We start from the raw sequence: 16,723 nt of genomic DNA, 5'->3' as shown, positions 1-16,723 counted from the left end.
CGGGCGCCATCCAAGTCACCTAAAGCTCTTCGTTTCGGTCATCTCCTTTCTCTGCTTCTGAAAAGTCCCTCCTTCACCACCGTCGTCCTTCAGATCTGTTGGCCAAGGATCTTTCCTGAAAAGGTGGCCTCCTGGGTGGCTGTAGCTCAGGAGGTAGAGCAGGTCACCTACTGATCGAAGGTTGGTGGTTTGATCTCCTCTAGTCTGCATGTCAAGTGTCCTTGGGCAAGATACTAACCGGAAGTTGCTCTCCGATGCATCCATCGGAGTATGAATGTGTGTGAATGTAGTTAGAAAGTACTAGGTATAGAGAAAGTGCTTGTGACAATGGGTGTGATTGGATGAACGTGGCATGTTGTATACAGCGATTTGAGTACTAAGGAAGAGTAGAAAAGCGCTATATAAGAATCAGTCCATTTACCATTTACCATCTAAACTGTGTTGTCGCTGCCGCTTTCCATGCAGTCGGCCTCCGGACCTACTCCGCCTGTGTAGCTACAACATCTCATGTGGTTGGCCTCGTCAACAAGAGGTGCTTTGTCTCAGGTGCCACTGCTGGCTCCGCAGTTGGCCTCCAGAACTGCTCTGTCGATGTCGCTGCCGCTGGTTCCGCGGTCGGCCTCCTGAACCTTTTTGCTTTGGACTGTTTTTTTGGAGCCCTCTGTCCTGGACTGCTCGCCACCTACCCGGGTTGGGTTGGACATTGTTTTGTTTGTTATTCGTAGGGGTGTCTGGAAGGGTATCTGTCATGACCAAGTTTTTGTGTTTAGGTTCTTCTATTCTTTGATTCAGTTTTATTTATGTTCTCCTTATTGGTCTTGATGTGTTATATGCTTAGTTTCTAGTCTTTAGTTTTCTGTCACTGTCTTCCTTGTGTACCACGTTTAGTTACTGTTCTGTGTTTCATGTTCCCTCTATTCCCCTAGTCCAGTGATGGGGAACTCAAGGCCTCAAGAGCTGGTGTCCTGCAGGTTTTAGATATAACCCTGGGTCAGCACACCTAAATCAAATTGTTAGTTCATTACCAGGCCTCTGCAGAACTTCAAGAATACTCTGTGGGTTGGGATTGCATAGGGCATACAGAGTTTTCGGGTTGGACCTGCACAGGGCACACTAGACAGAGGCTGGGGCAGCACAGGATATTCAAGACACAGGGCACACTGGACACCCAAATGCAGACTAAGAGAGAGTCAGAATTCTTGTTCTGTTTGTTTTTTTTCATTCTGGCATGAAATCATAAACCTGGAAACATGCACAGCAAATTCAAAAGTGTTAAATGTTTTGGTGTTAATAGTCTTCTTGCACAAGTAGAGTCACATTCTTTTAATGTAACTCTGAGGTGTAAAATGATAGTAGTTAAAATCGAGTGTTAAAAATGAGTGTTTCTATGTCAAATCTGGAGGTGTTACAATGGAAACATTAACTCTTGACTTCTTAACTCTGAACTCCTACAAGGGCTATGACACCATTAGAGTAAATTCACAGACTCCGCCCCCAGCACCATAGACTCCAATCGAAGCTGAAGTGAAGCCGTTTCAGAACATTTTGCTCTACATATTTGAGTTGTTTGCCATGCTTGGTAAGTCGTTTTTTCAAAGATTGTTTCAATTATTTCTATTAGCTTTTACTTCTGTGGCTCTTTGGAGTTGAGACAAAGCTGTGTGAAAGGCATTAGCCATGTTGCTCGCTGATAGCATAATATTCTGTGTTAGCTAGCTGAAAGGTATTGTTTGCGGGAAAATACCACAGCCTTGGAAAAAAAGCTTGCATGTGAATTTTCAGTCAAACTTTTGGTCAAATACACCTAAAACAATGTCTAGAATGTGAAATGTTGGTATAATGGTGCTACTTGAAGCCTGAAAACGATCGCCCATATAAAAAAAAACGAGCAAACAGCAGTAGCAGACTTCCTGACTGGTTAGCATAGATCCCTCCAGAGTTTTGTGCACACGGTTTAGGTAAAAATTAAAAAGGTTGAGGTTTTACATTTAGTTCAGTATTACCTGTTGTCTGTGTCCTTGTCTTTTGGGAAAATACTTTACACAAGTAATGGCTCAAAGAGGATTCCTTTTTGTTTTACTGTGCTGCAATTGTTTACTGGATTATTTGTGCCATTAATTAGTGTCAACTAATTTTTATTCAATCTCCGCACAGGATATGCTTGTGAAGATGGAATATGGGGGAGAGCGGAAGTGCGTTGAAGTTCCACAAAGTGATGAATGAAGGACATGCATATTGTATTGAAGAAATAAGTGATGAGAATGCTGTTATTTGCATTTACCAGCTCACCTATGTCAGACCTTTTGATAAACAAAATTCTAATGAAAGTGAGAACATGTACACTGTTACATCTTTCAGAAAATGTTTTGAAATTGTGGTGCACAGTTCAGAATAAATGTTTTTCAAAAACCATTGCGTCTTTTTAGTAAATGTTTATTTCCAAAAGAAATTTCTAGAAGTTCAGAACAGTAAAATTCCCGCTTTTTAGAATGAATTAGAAGATAACTTTTACGTAGTTAAACTAAAATACTCTTTGAGAGTTAATATATAAACTCTTAACACCAAGTGTTAAATTATCAACTCCAGACAGATTTGGTGTTTAACACTAAATCAGAGTTAACGTACCAACTCTCCAAAAAGAGTTAAATTAACACTCTCTGGTGTCCACTGGACATTACATTATATTCTTCATTTCCAGTTAATACTTGTACAGCTGCTGTTATTGTGTATATATTTATTTATATTTCTTCATACATTCTTATATAGTTCTATATTGTGTATTTTGTTGTACAGTTATTTTATTTTCAACTTTAATTTATATATTTTATCTTATTCTTTCCCAGTTAAATTTACCCTTCATTCTAATTTGTGTTGTACAGTTATTTCATTTTTAACCTTAATTTATATTTTATTCCTTCCTAGTTAAATTTACCCTTTTTAATTTTTCATATTTATTTCCTATCTTATTCATAGCCTTATCCTTTTTTGTTTTCTTTAGGTCACGAGCAGTTGTCCAAGCATTTCACTACATATCGTATTGTGTATGACTGTGTACGTGACAAATAAAATTTGAATTTGAATTTGAATTTGAAATTGAATTTGAATTTGAATAAAACAGGAAACATGGAGAGAAATAACCTGGGATGCAAGCTGGACAGGAGAGAGAGAGAGAGAGAGAGGGGGGGGGGGGGGGGGGGGGGGGGGGGCATGGGAACATCGATAAACATGATAGGCAGGAGAAATGGAATGAACATGAGGGGAACATGGGAACGGAAAAGGGACATATACATATAAACACAGAGAGGGACACAGGGCAGAGACACAAGGGGAACCTAAATGGACAAGGAGACTACACATCACAAACAGAGGAGACTGAATTAAACACAAGAAGGGAAACGTAAACAAGATGAGAAGACAGGAGACAGAGACATTACTGAAACACATAAAATGGATGTGAGCTTAAGATAACGAAATGAGACTTGAACATGAACAATAAACATCAAAATATAAGAAAACTCAAAACACTGGGTCAAACGACGGTGAAAAGCACTAACAGAACTGTAAAAACCTATCATCAAACTCCAGACTGTACATACAGATGGATTTTTCATTGTGACTGGTGACTTTAATCTTGAAAATGTTGAGACAGTACCACCCAATCAGTACCAACATGTGGACTTTGCTACAAGAGGAGAGAACTGCTTGAAAAAAGTGTACACCAAAATGTGTGATGTCTACAAAGCAGCTGTGCACCCTCACATCATTTCTTTAGACAAGACTACAGTGTTGTTGCGGCCTTCATACACATCACTGCTGAAATGCACCAGACCTGCCAGAAGAACCACCAGTTGTCTCAGCACTGCAGGATTGTTTTGAGTACACAGACTTACACATGTTTAAAGATGCAGCTACTCATGATGGCTGTGTGAATTTGGATGAGTACACTGAATCTGTGTCCTCCTTCATCGGAAAGCACACAGAGGATGTCACCATCTTCAAGCACATTTCCACAAGAACTAAAAAAAGCCCTGTTTTTTCAGCAATACATTAGTGAGAGAGATGTATAGGGAAGAGAGAAGAATGGTGTGTTTCGGTCAAGGAATAAAGCTAATCTTAAAACAACCAGGGCCAAACTCTTCCGCTTTAGCAATACAAAAAATTCTCAGTTTATGGCAGGGCATTCAAGGCATCACCCAGTACAAGTCTTCATCAAGCATCAAGCAAGTCATCACTTTTTAACACACTGTCTGGCCCGTCCCCACTCAACCAACCAACCTATTTGGATGGCGAACTGAGTCTGCTGCACACCTACACTTTACTCAGCACTGTTTTATGATTGACATGCTACTTCATAGACTTTTTTTCTTCATCCATCCAGAATACTGCAGGGAAACAGACTAGGTGCAAACAAAGCAGACTGTCACTTGACAGGTTCAGACTTCACAAGGAACTATTCCAAAGTGAAGCTTTAAATAAATACAGGAGGTAATTACTAGGTAGAGTAGTAGTAGTATTAAAACACTCAATTCAATGGAAGAGGTGATCATCACTTTTATATGTTCAAGTGTATGTGTGGAGAATATAATAAGGCCTTGGGGCAATTAGATGTAAAACACAATATTTATGAGTGTTTTATCACTTTAAAGCCGGTCGGAGCAGGCACGCTCTGTTTTGCGTAACTATTCTTAAATCCCGGTAGCTCTGCAACCACGTAAGCTAGCGCAATAATTTTTTTGCATATGAAACCGGAGGAGTTGTACTTACTTCTTATGCCATCAGCTTGTCCTAGGTCACAGTTTCCTTCCACATATAGCTTTGCAAAAACTGCATAAAAAGCGCTTGCAGCGAGCTTTCCAGTGATGCCATGATCTAGTAAAGCAGCATAAGGAACGAGCTCCGTCCAGATGAATACATTACTCCTAACTACAATTTTAAAAGTTGGCAATTTCCATTCCAACCGGCATGGCATCGTCCCTGAGAGGCAAGGGATCCAGCAAACAGGATCAAAATAAAGATAAAGGCGAGCATTTGAAGCAAATAACTTTGTCCTCGAATGCAGATGCTAATGCTACTGCTAGCACTCGTGATGCAGATACGAGGATATTAGCAGAACTGGAGAAGATAAGAAAAGATAACAAAGATGGGCATATGGAAACACAGCAAGCTCTGACGAGACTGGAGGCGTCTTTCAAGATTTTGAGAGAAGATATGACAAAGCTGGAAAACAGAACAACGGAGATGGAGGAGCGGATCGGCGACAACGAAGACTCCACCAGGCGCCATGAACGAGCTCTCTGGTACTTGTTACATAGAGAAATGGATCTCACAGCACGATGCGAGGACATGCAAAATAGACTAAGGCGAAACAACCTGAGGATCTATCGTGTCCCAGAAGGGAGTGAGGGGAGAGATGTTAAGCTGTTTGTACTAGAGCTGTGTAAATCAACTCTTCAACTTCCCGCTGATCTTAACATTGGAATAGAGCGAGCACACAGAGCCATTGCTGCTAAACCCAAGAACCCCGACGCAGCACCGCGCTCACTGGTGGTCAGATTCTGGGACTTCTCCGTGAAAGAGACCATTCTACGACAAGCCTGGGACCAGAAGCGTGTCTTATATAAGGGCACGCAGATATATTTTGACCATGAACTGCAAAGGAGGAGGGCACTGGTACGAGATGCGGTAAAGCAATTAAAGCTGAAAAACATCAGAGCCAAGTGTGTGTTTCCAGCAAAACTGAGATTGTTCAAGGATGGTGGTGAGAAGACGTTCTCAAGTTTGACGGAAGCCCTGCCGACGCTTCAAGAGCTGGGGATACAAGTGCGAGTCGACCAGAGGGAGCGCATGGAAACGGAGCTATCCTGGTGCCGATGGTCCGCTGAGGGAACTAGGGCAGGTATGACCCTCTCCCTTGCTGAAATAAAAACTTTCTTTATGGAGGACTGAGATGTCACTCCCGCCGAGTTCATTTTAGTTTTTCTTGGACATAAATGTTAGGAAGACATAAAAAAAATAAAATTTGCTTGTACAATGGATGGAAAGTGCGCACACAAGTGGATACCCCCCATCGTCACCATCCTCCGCCCAGGGTACACCGGGGACTGGATTACTCAGGTTGCTATTAATCCAGTCAGGTACGTGGAAGCTACTGTTCTTAATGTTCTTTGTTTGTTTAGTTCTAAATGTTTTTGTTTATCTTGGCCTGAGACCAATTGTGGACCACTATTTCATTGAGTATAATAATTTAGTTTTGTCTGTATAGGATATGAGTCTAAGATATGAAAGATCTAATTTGTGTTTCGTATAACGTAAAGGGTTTGAATAGTCCAATTAAAAGGAAAAAGGTACTGAACCAACTGAAAAACTTTGGGTGCTCCATAGCAATGCTCCAGGAGACTCACCTCTCTGAAAAGGAACATAGGAAGTTGAGGAGAGAGTGGGTTGAACAACAATATAGCTCTACTTATCAGGATGGGAGAAAAAGAGGAGTTGCAATTCTTGTTAACCGGTCAACATATTTGCACCATGAAAAAACATTTGCGGATAGGGAAGGGTGCTACGTAATGGTGATTGGCTCTGTAGGGGGGTCTAAAATTACTTTACTAAATTTATATGCACCAAACGAGGACTGTCCAAATTTCCTCAAGAATATTGCATCATTAATAGCAGACAAATCTGAAGGAATGATCTTGGTGGGAGGTGATTTCAATTGTACTTTGAAAGCAGCTGTCGACAGACTCCCGACACACAATGGCCCCAAATCCAAAAAATCTTGTAGTTTAAATACAATGATTAAGGAATTGGGCCTAGTGGATGTGTGACGCCAGTTCCACCCCCAAGAAAAAGATTTTACTTTTTATTCACATGTACATCGCAGCCATTCAAGGATAGACATGTTTTTAATGCCTAGGACGGACCTTTATAGGACTAGACAGTGTAGCATAGAAGCAATCACTATCTCTGATCACGCCCCGGTTTGTCTGACATTAAGACTGAATCCAAATAATAATTTTAAATATTGGAGAGCCAATGTATCTATCTTGAATAATGAAACAACCTGACAAGAACTTCAAAACAGTCTGACTGAATATATTCAATTCAATGATAATAATGAGGTGTCTCCTTCAATCTTGTGGGAGAGTGCCAAAAGTTATTTGAGAGGTAATATTATAGCAGTTTCATCTAGACTGAAAAAGGAGAGATTAGCAGAACAAACAGAACTAGAAAACAAAATTAAGAAATTAGAGAAAGTCTATCAGGTAACTAAAGACACTGGAACTTTGAACTCATTGAAAGAGCAGAGGCAAAAGTTGGATGATTTACTAACGTATAAGGCGGAGGGACAACTACGCTTTGTTAATCAAAAGTACTACCAATACGGCAATCGGGCAAGCCGACTGCTGGCATTTCAGCTGCGTGAAGAGCAATCAAGTAGGGTTGTTCATAAAATTAAATGTCCAAACTCTGGAAAAATTGTGTGCCAACCTAAGGAAGTTGCAAAAGCATTTTCTTTGTATTATCAGGAATTGTATAAAGAAGAAAATGTCCCAAATAAATTTGAAAAGATTGAACAATTTCTTAACCCGATAAATCTTAGTAAACTGTCTCAGGAAGAAGCTGAACTAATAACAAATCCAATCACCATTGAAGAAATGAAAAACAGCATTGGAAAACTGAAAAACAACAAGTCCCCCGGAGTGGATGGACTGCCTGGGGAGTATTACAAATTTTTTGAAAAAGAGCTAACACCATTGTTATGCAAAGTTTATAATTATGCATTATTTAAAAGTGATCCCCCTCAGTCATGGTCTGAAGCTATTATTAGTGTCATCCATAAAGAAAGTAAGGACCCGACTTTATGCATGTCTTATCGCCCTATCAGCCTGCTTTGTGTTGATTTAAAAATTCTTACAGCCATTATTGCAAATAGAATTCAAAAACATATAAGAAAACTAGTGAAACCTGACCAAACAGGTTTTATTTCCCATAGACAAGGTTCAGATAATGTTAGAAGGGCCCTCAATCTTCAGCTTATGGCACAGGAAAGGGATACCTCTTCAATATTTTTGAGCCTGGATGCGGAAAAGGCCTTTGACCGGGTAGATTGGGACTTCCTGCAACAGACTCTCAGGCATATGGGCTTTAATGAGACTTTTATCTCATGGGTCCAAACACTATATAAAAACCCCAGGTCTCGGGTAAGGGTTAATGGTCACTGCTCTAACTTTTTCTCTCTAGGCCGTGGCACTAGACAGGGTGAAGTGTTATTGCCGTCCTTATTTGCTCTTAGTATTGAACCGTTAGCTGAACTGATCAGATCCAACCCTCTCATACAAAGAATTAGAGATGAAACCAATACACAACATAAACTGTCACTTTTCGCAGATGATATTCTGCTATTTTTAGAGAATCCAGTCACCTCTGTCCCGACCCTTCTGAGCAACCTTAAAGATTATGGTACAGTGTCAGGTTATAAAATAAATACAAATAAATCTGAGGCGTTAATGATTGTTGGCAACTGGCCCACACAGCTAGATCATCTTGTATCTTTTAGACACTCCAAACAGGGCTTCAGATACTTGGGGGTAATTATTACTCCTAAAACCAATCAGCTACTTGCACTCAATTATGATTGGTTGTTCAAGGAGATTAAGGGAGACTTAGACAGATGGAACCTATTCCCACTCACTTTTATGGGGAGGATTGAATGTATAAGGATGAATATTCTTCCACGCCTATTATTCCTATTTCAGCACCTACCCATTTTGATCCCACAGTCTGCATTCAAATTATTAAAACGCATTACATCCAAATTTATCTGGCAGAATAAATGACCAAGGGTCAGACTCAAAATGTTAATGTCTGGAAAGGAACTTCAGAATGTACTACTGGGCAGCTCAATTAAAATCAATGGCTGCCTGGATTATTCGTGATTCAGAAATGCAGTGGGTATCTATGGAAGAGTATTCATTACCAGGTATCTCCCTTCGGAGTCTCCCATTTCTCAACCCCCAATCACGGAAAAAGATTAAAATAACTAACCCATGGGTCAAGCATACCGTAAAGATTTGGAACCAAGTGTTAAAAATGTTAAAAGGGAATTTGACCATGTCTCGAGCGGTTCCCATAAATGGAAATGTTGAGTTCCTTCCATCGTTGTCAGATCGGAGTTTTGAAAGGTGGGCGGAGAAAGGATTGATTACAGTCAATCAGCTGTTTGAAAAGAATACTCTTAAAAGTTTTGCCCAGCTAAGGGCTAAATATGCTTTATCCCCAGGGGACCACTATAGATACTTATAGTTAAGGGACTGCATTACAAAGCATAAAGACTGGGACAATATTAGAAGAGAACCAATCGGGTTGGAAAACCATTTTATAAAACTGCTTGAAAAGTCAGGTACATTGAAAAACCAAGTGTCTTTGATCTACCAGAAGCTGCTGATTGACATGTCTGATAATACCTATCATATAAAACAACAATGGGAAATGGAGCTCAATATAATGTTGGATGATGTCACATGGGAGAGTGTCTGTTGTGGCTGCCATAGAGGGGTGGGTAGTCAAATGTGGAAGGAATTTGACTGGAAGGTTAAATTAAGATTTTTTAGAACTCCACTGAAAACCTTTCTATCCAAAAGTAGTGTGAGTGATAAGTGTTGGAGAGGGTGTGGGTTTGTGGGGGACCAGACGCATATTTTTTGGGACTGTGTTTACATACAACAGTACTGGATGGATGTCAAGAACATTATACAAAACATATTGTCAGTCAACCTCCCTGATCTTTTTGTTGGATATCTTTCCTGATGGTTTCTCCTATGAGCAGCACTTTATCCTCCATCTCCTCCTCACGCCTGCAAGAAAAATGATAACAATTCACTGGCTCAAACCAGAAACACCCACAGTTGCCCAGTGGCTTCTGAAAACTAGACATGTCTATACGATGGAACGGATAATAGCTCAACTACAACTAAAAGTGCCGACCTTTGAGAAAAAAATGGAGACTAATTATAAAATATCTTGAAAGGACACTCAAGCCTTAACATTGTTACATCTGTGCTTAGGTATTGGTATGTAAGTATGTATATGTATATGTGTATATATGTTTTTTCTTTTAAATTAAGTTTTTGAATAACCCCCACCATTATATGCAGCAGATTTGGTCTCAGGTCATGTTGTTGATGTGAATTGCCTTGTTATTTTTGGCAATAAAAGTTCAAAAAAAAAAAAAAAAAAGCGCTCGCAGCAACAAAAACATAATATTTCAGAAACGCGCTTTGCCGATCCGATCAGCTGTTCATAACACTTCCTTTTTTTTTTTTTTTTTTTTTTTGCCTGTCCCGTTTGGCTCTTTTGCCATCAGAATTGTTGTCTAAAGGCAAAGAAAGATGCCCAACGGATTTACTTTACCAAATTGACCATCCCAGCCTTGCCGTAATGGTCCATTTGATTCACCTTTTATTGTTTCTTTTATTTTCACTTACTGAATACGGGACAGACTTGACTGGGGGAAAGAAGGGGAGAAAGAAAGAGGGAAAGAGAAAAAGCTGAGAAGAGGGACGGGGGAGAAGGGCAAAAGACAAAAACCAACAGAATGAGCAGAGAAGAAAAAAATGCATATATCAATCACCTGGGTCACCTGCTGAGAAAGAAAAAAGAAAACAAGCAGAAGAGAACAAGAGCAACAGAACAAACAACACCACAATGATACATGGGAATACGACAGCAAATACCAAACACTAAACACCACTGTGCAGCACACAAGACCAACAGAACACAGTGTGCCCTGAGGTAGGAGCCAAAAAGGGTGCAGTTTGTAGGTGTGATCACCCGTGTGTACACCTGTGAGCATGGACGCGCTTGTTTTTTGTTTTTTAAAAGGTTCCTTCTTGTAATAATCTGCTAGAGGGTGTGGGGGGGCCACAGCCCCGTTCTCCAGGGCATGAAGCAGGTATGGAGGAGATCAAAACTCCAGACATCCAGAGGCCCCCAGAACACAAGAGACCAAGGAAGACCAACAGAGGGGCAGCTGCGCCACTGTCCCAGAAAGAGCTGAGGAGAGTCCCAGATGAGGGCTCACTCAGCAGCCGCGGAGCAGAAGCCAGGGGGAGTTGCAGTGACGCGCCCGTGAGCTCCACCGGCAGCCAGCCGCGCCTGAGTGACCTGAGCTCCCCCGCTGACCCCAGTAGGCACCCCCCATACTCCGCGACCCGCCAGGGAAAGGGGGCCCAGGCCCATCCAGACCGGGGCCCAGTGCAGCAGCGCCTCCCGGCCCCACAGAGCCCGGGACAGTCCACCCAACCCCACCACAGAGAAAACTGCACCCACCCCACCATCCACTCATCTTCCAGACTACATAAGACAATAAACACCCAGGCTGAGATCTTCCTCCACCTCTCCTGTATCTCCCCCTCCTGCAGAGGGAGCTCCTGAGGAGAGGAAAGCTCCTGCAAGATGTGACAATCTCCCCCACCAGTTGAAGAGCCCCCCAGGTGGCTCGATGCACCGGCGGCACCCTGCTCCAGGGCTGGGCCCCCATGCACCCACCCGCCCACAACCCCGGCAACACACCAACCAGGACCCAAGCCCCCGAGGCCCGGTCCGGGTCCCAGCCCAGAGACGGAGCGCCCCCAGAACCTCACGCCCATCCCGGACCCACCCAGGGGCAGCCAGGCTACCAGGTCAGTAACCTACGTCCGTCAGCACAGACCCTCCCCTAGCCCCGCTGCACGCAGCCGCGAGGAAACAGTCACCTGAGAGCCAACAGAGCCCCTAACCGGACATGACCGCTACCCCGGGTTGAGCCCCCCAAGGAAGATGCCTCTGGGGAACCCCCCGACGCCCTAAGCCTGTCCCTACCCCCACACCAATCACAACAGTGAAGGAGGGACCAAACTATGACCCCCCACCCCCACTAGGTGATGGAGCTGATCAAAGGAGCCCAGAGCAATTGATCTGATGTGGTGGCAGAGGCTGTATCAAGGCTAATGTAATCTAATAGATAATTTCTATATTGGTTAGAATTAAGATTATTTTTATTTTTCCAGTTCATGAGGACTGTTTTCTTGGCTATGCATAGGGCAGTGAAAACCATATGGGCTATATTCTTTTCTGAAGTGACATTATCTAAGCTGCCCAACAAACACACTAAGGGGGAAGTTGGAATGTTACATTTCAGACACTTCGATAAGTCTTCACATATCTCGCGCCAAAACTTCTGAACTGGTGGACAGAACCAAAGAGCGTGGATATAATTGTCCGGTGAATTGGTTTGGCAGTGTGAGCAGTTGTTGGTAGACGTAAAGCCCATCTTGAACATCCGATGACCTGTATAGTGCACTCTATGTAATATTTTGTATTGAATTAATTGGGACTGGGATTTCTAATTAGATGAAAGGTTTTTAAGCAAATCTGAGACCAGAAGTTTAGGTCTAAGTTAACTGATAAATCCGCTTCCCATTTTGCAATAGGAAGTGATATTGATTCATCTGTTTTAGAAAGCATTCTGTATATTTTGGATAGTAATTTGGGGGTTTTAAGAGTAAGAAATTGAACCACACTTGGTGGTGTTTGTAGTTCAACTTGACCCGGTTTAAATTTCTTTTTTACTATGGATTTAATTTGTTGATATTCTAAAAATCTTTTCTTGTTGATCCCATATTTTGTAACTAGTCCGTCAAATGAAATAAATTCTGTTCCTTCTAGTATATGTTCTAAATATTTGATTCCTTTACCACTCCAATCTGAAAAGTTTATCATATTATTGTTTTGTAATATGTCAGGGTTGTTCCAGATAGGTGTACGTTTGCATGGGATTAATGAAGACGCCGTCAATTTTAGAAACTCCCACCATGCTGTCAGAGAAGAGCTGATGTTGATGCTTTTAAAGCATTCATGTCGTTGGATGTTTGAGCTGATAAATGGTAGGTCTGAGATCTCTAGATTATTGCAGAGTGCTTGTTCTACATCTAGCCAAGGTTCATCTAAGAGGGTATGTTTTAGCCATCCTGAGATAAACTGAAGCCTGTTGGCTAAGAAGTAGTGCTGAAAGTTAGGCAGTTCTAGTCCTCCTTTATCCTTGGTCTTTTGTAGTGTTTTTAAGCTTATACGTGGGGGTTTATTTTTCCAAAGGAATTTGGACATACATGAATCTAGAAATCTGAACCAATCTTGTGGCGGTTTAGTTGGGATCATTGAGAATAAATAATTTATTTTTGGTAAGACCATCATTTTTATAGCGGCAACCCTTCCCATGAGTGATATGGGTAGACATTTCCATCTAGCCAGATCATCTTCTACCTTCTTTAAAAGTGGGATATGGTTTAATTTAGTTAGATCTGCAAGCTTGGGAGAAACATTAATACCTAAATATTTTATATTTCCCGATTGCAGTGGTGTAGAAGAGGAATTATGGAAGGAGCAATTAATCGGTAGGACTGTAGATTTTGACCAGTTAATTGAGTAATCTGATATTCTTGCAAAAGAGTTTATCAGTTCAATCACCCCAGAGATATTGGTTTGTGAATTTTGGAGAAAGAGTAACACATCATCCGCATAAAGGCTGATTTTATGTTCCACGTTCTTGCATTTTATGCCCTTAATTACTGAATTCTGTCTAATTGCTGCTGCTAGTGGTTCAATAAAAATTGCAAACAGTGAAGGGGAGAGTGGGCATCCCTGTCTGGTGCCCCTCAAGAGACAGAAGCTGGAGGATGTCTGGTCATTTGTTCTAACACAAGCTGTTGGGGAATTATATAATATTTTTAACCAGTTTATGAAAGAAGATCCAAAACCAAATTTGTGTAAAGTTGCAAATAGAAATTTCCAGTTAACTCTGTCGAATGCTTTTTCTGCGTCTAAAGAGAATATTGTAGTTTCTAGGTTTTTACTGTATGAGTAGTCTATCAAATTAAGTAATCTACGTGTATTTGTTGATGAGTGCCTACCTTTTATGAAACCAGTTTGGTCAGGATGAATTAAGAGGGGGGTTATTTTCTCCAGTCTCTTTGAGAGAGCTTTGCAGATTATTTTAAGGTCTACATTTATAAGGGATATTGGACGATAGCTTGAGGGATATACAGGGTCTTTGCCTGGTTTTAGCAGGAGATTAATGTTTGCAGAATTCATATCTGATGGAAGTCTGCCCTTTTCTTTAATTTCCAGCAACGTTCTGTAGAAAACTGGTGCTAGAATCGACCAGAATTCTTTGTAGAATTCTGCAGGAAAGCCGTCTGGACCTGGAGCCTTATTATTGGGCATACTTATCAGGGCTTCTTGGAGTTCACCTGGTGTCAGTGGTGAATCCAGTGCCATTGCTTGAGTGTCCAATAATTTTGGAAGAGTTATGTTGTCCAAAAACTGATCAATTATCTTTTTTAGATGGGTTTATTTGTGTTGAATACAACGTTTTATAGAAATCCCTGAAAATGTTGTTTATTTGTATCGGTTCATATATTGTGTTCCCAGATGAATCTTGAACAGCACATATAGTTGTTTTTTCTTTATTTATTTTTAGCTGGTTTGCTAGAAATTGACCGGATTTATTACCATGTTCATAATTTTGTAGGCATAGTCTTTGTACTAAGAATTTTGTTTTTTTATCAATTATCTCATTTAATTCTAGTTTTGTTTTGCGTATTTTGTTCAATGTTTCCTGATCTTGGTGGGACGCGTAGGCTTCTTCTAGTGATTTGATGTTTTTTTCTAATTCCTGAATACTTTTGTTTTCTTTTTTCTTTTTATGTGATGAGAAAGAAATTATTTTACCTCTCATCACAGCTTTCCCTGCTTCCCATAGAACAGAAGCTGATGTTTCGGGAGTGTCATTATAGTCCAAATATGAAGTCCACTCTTTTTTAAAATATTTAATAAAGTCTTCATCTTTAAGTAGTGATATATTAAATCTCCAGTTTTTTCTTGGCGTGGTATTATTCTTGTGCATTAGTGTTAAAGATACAGGACCATGATCGCTGACAGCTATAGGGTGAATCTCAGTGTCTGAAATGTCGTTCAGCAGTGAGCTGCTGACCAAAAAATAATCCAGACGAGAGTAGTAGTGATGGACATGTGAGAAAAAAGTATATTCCTTACTGGTGGGGTGAAGGGAGCGCCATGCATCGCAAAGACCAAAGTCGCTCATATACTGTTTGATTATATTTGTGGACTGCCAATTACGCTGAGTTCCCGCTGTATTGAGCCTATCCATGTCTTCATTTAGTCCAAGGTTGAGGTCGCCTCCAAGAACAAGTGTGCCATCTAAGTGTTCAGAGAGTGCACTGAAAAAACCGTGAAAGAATGAGGGATCATCAACATTTGGACCATATACACTTGCAATACATAGCTTTTTATCAAGTATAGATAGTTTAATGATTAAGAATCTGCCCTCTGGATCTATAACTGTATCGAGTACTGTGAAATTAATATTTTTATGTATTTAAATTGCTACTCCCCTTTGTCTAGAATTATAACAAGCTGAGAACACATTGGGAAACTCAGGTGTTTTAAGTTCATTCGAACCTCTAAGAGGTCTGTGGGTCTCTTGTAATAGGACAACATCTGCCTGTAGTTTTTTGAGTTGGTTAAATATTTTTAACCTCTTTACTCTGGAGCCAGCTCCATTTATATTCCATGTAATGAACCTCAGTGTACCCATAGATGTTTGTGTATAACTAGGGATGTATGCTGTGTGCGTCGCTTAGACAGGTGGAGAGAATACGTCACTTGTTCATAAATAAAGAGAAGGAGAGAGAGAAAAAATGTGTGGCGAGATGCTCCCTGAGTCTGACTTTGTGTATGCATAATTACTAATATGAGTAGGCTTGGCTTAAGTGTGTGTATCCTAAACGACTGTGTACACTGTCTGACTGAAGTAAATGTGCTGCCGTTGAGCATGTATGTGTCGAAATAAAGGATGTTTGTGGATGAGTGTCGAAGCAGGTGATCGACGCAGTGAAAGGAATAAAAAAAGAAACCAAGGACAGGGGTGAGCAGCATAAAACCAAGAGGGGGGGAGAGAGAGGAAAAAAAAAACGAGAAGAAAAAAAAACAAAACAAGACGTAAACATTCCAATTAAATCACTGACGGAGAGTGACGGTGTTAATTCTGCTATGAAATCACACTTTAAGATGTGATTTGATGCTGGTAAGTTAAACAGATGTTAATGCAAGTTAGTATGAGTGGATAGGGAAAGGGTGCAGCTGATTCTTATCTGGTGTGAGGTTAATACAGCCACGGAGTGATGTTGGGGTCGCGGTGGAGCTGTCCGTCCACGTACAGCCGGTCCACAGCGATGACAGCGCGGGAGCCCTTCTGGATGAAGCCGCGTCGGATTGGGAAGAGGACCCTGCGTCGTTCCAAGATCTCTTTGGGGAACTGGTCGTTCACGCTGAAGTCCGTTCCTTTTAATTCCCTGCCGCGGCTTTTCACATGTTGCTTTTGTTTGAAGTGGCCGAATTTGGCCACGATAGGACGTGGTCTCCCGGCCGTAGCCCGAATGGGGCCGAGGCGATGTACCCGATCGAAGACGATGTTCTTCACAGTGTCCTCCGGCAGCTTCAGGTGGGTTTTGATGAAGCTTTTTACCGTGGTCTCCGCGTCCTCTCCAGCGGCTTCTGGAATACCAGAAAATACCAGATTATCACGCATGCTACGAGCTTGTAGATCGATAACTGTTTCTTTTATTTTTTTATTTTCTCTATTGAGCTGGGTAACATTATCTGTGAGACA

The sequence above is a fragment of the Diplotaxodon limnothrissa genome, linkage group LG14, assembly GCF_057381915.1.
Source record: "Diplotaxodon limnothrissa isolate DT_005_m linkage group LG14, D_limnothrissa_male_GT1.1, whole genome shotgun sequence".
In the NCBI taxonomy this organism is placed as follows: domain Eukaryota; kingdom Metazoa; phylum Chordata; class Actinopteri; order Cichliformes; family Cichlidae; genus Diplotaxodon; species Diplotaxodon limnothrissa.
This window is presented reverse-complemented; position numbering follows the sequence as displayed.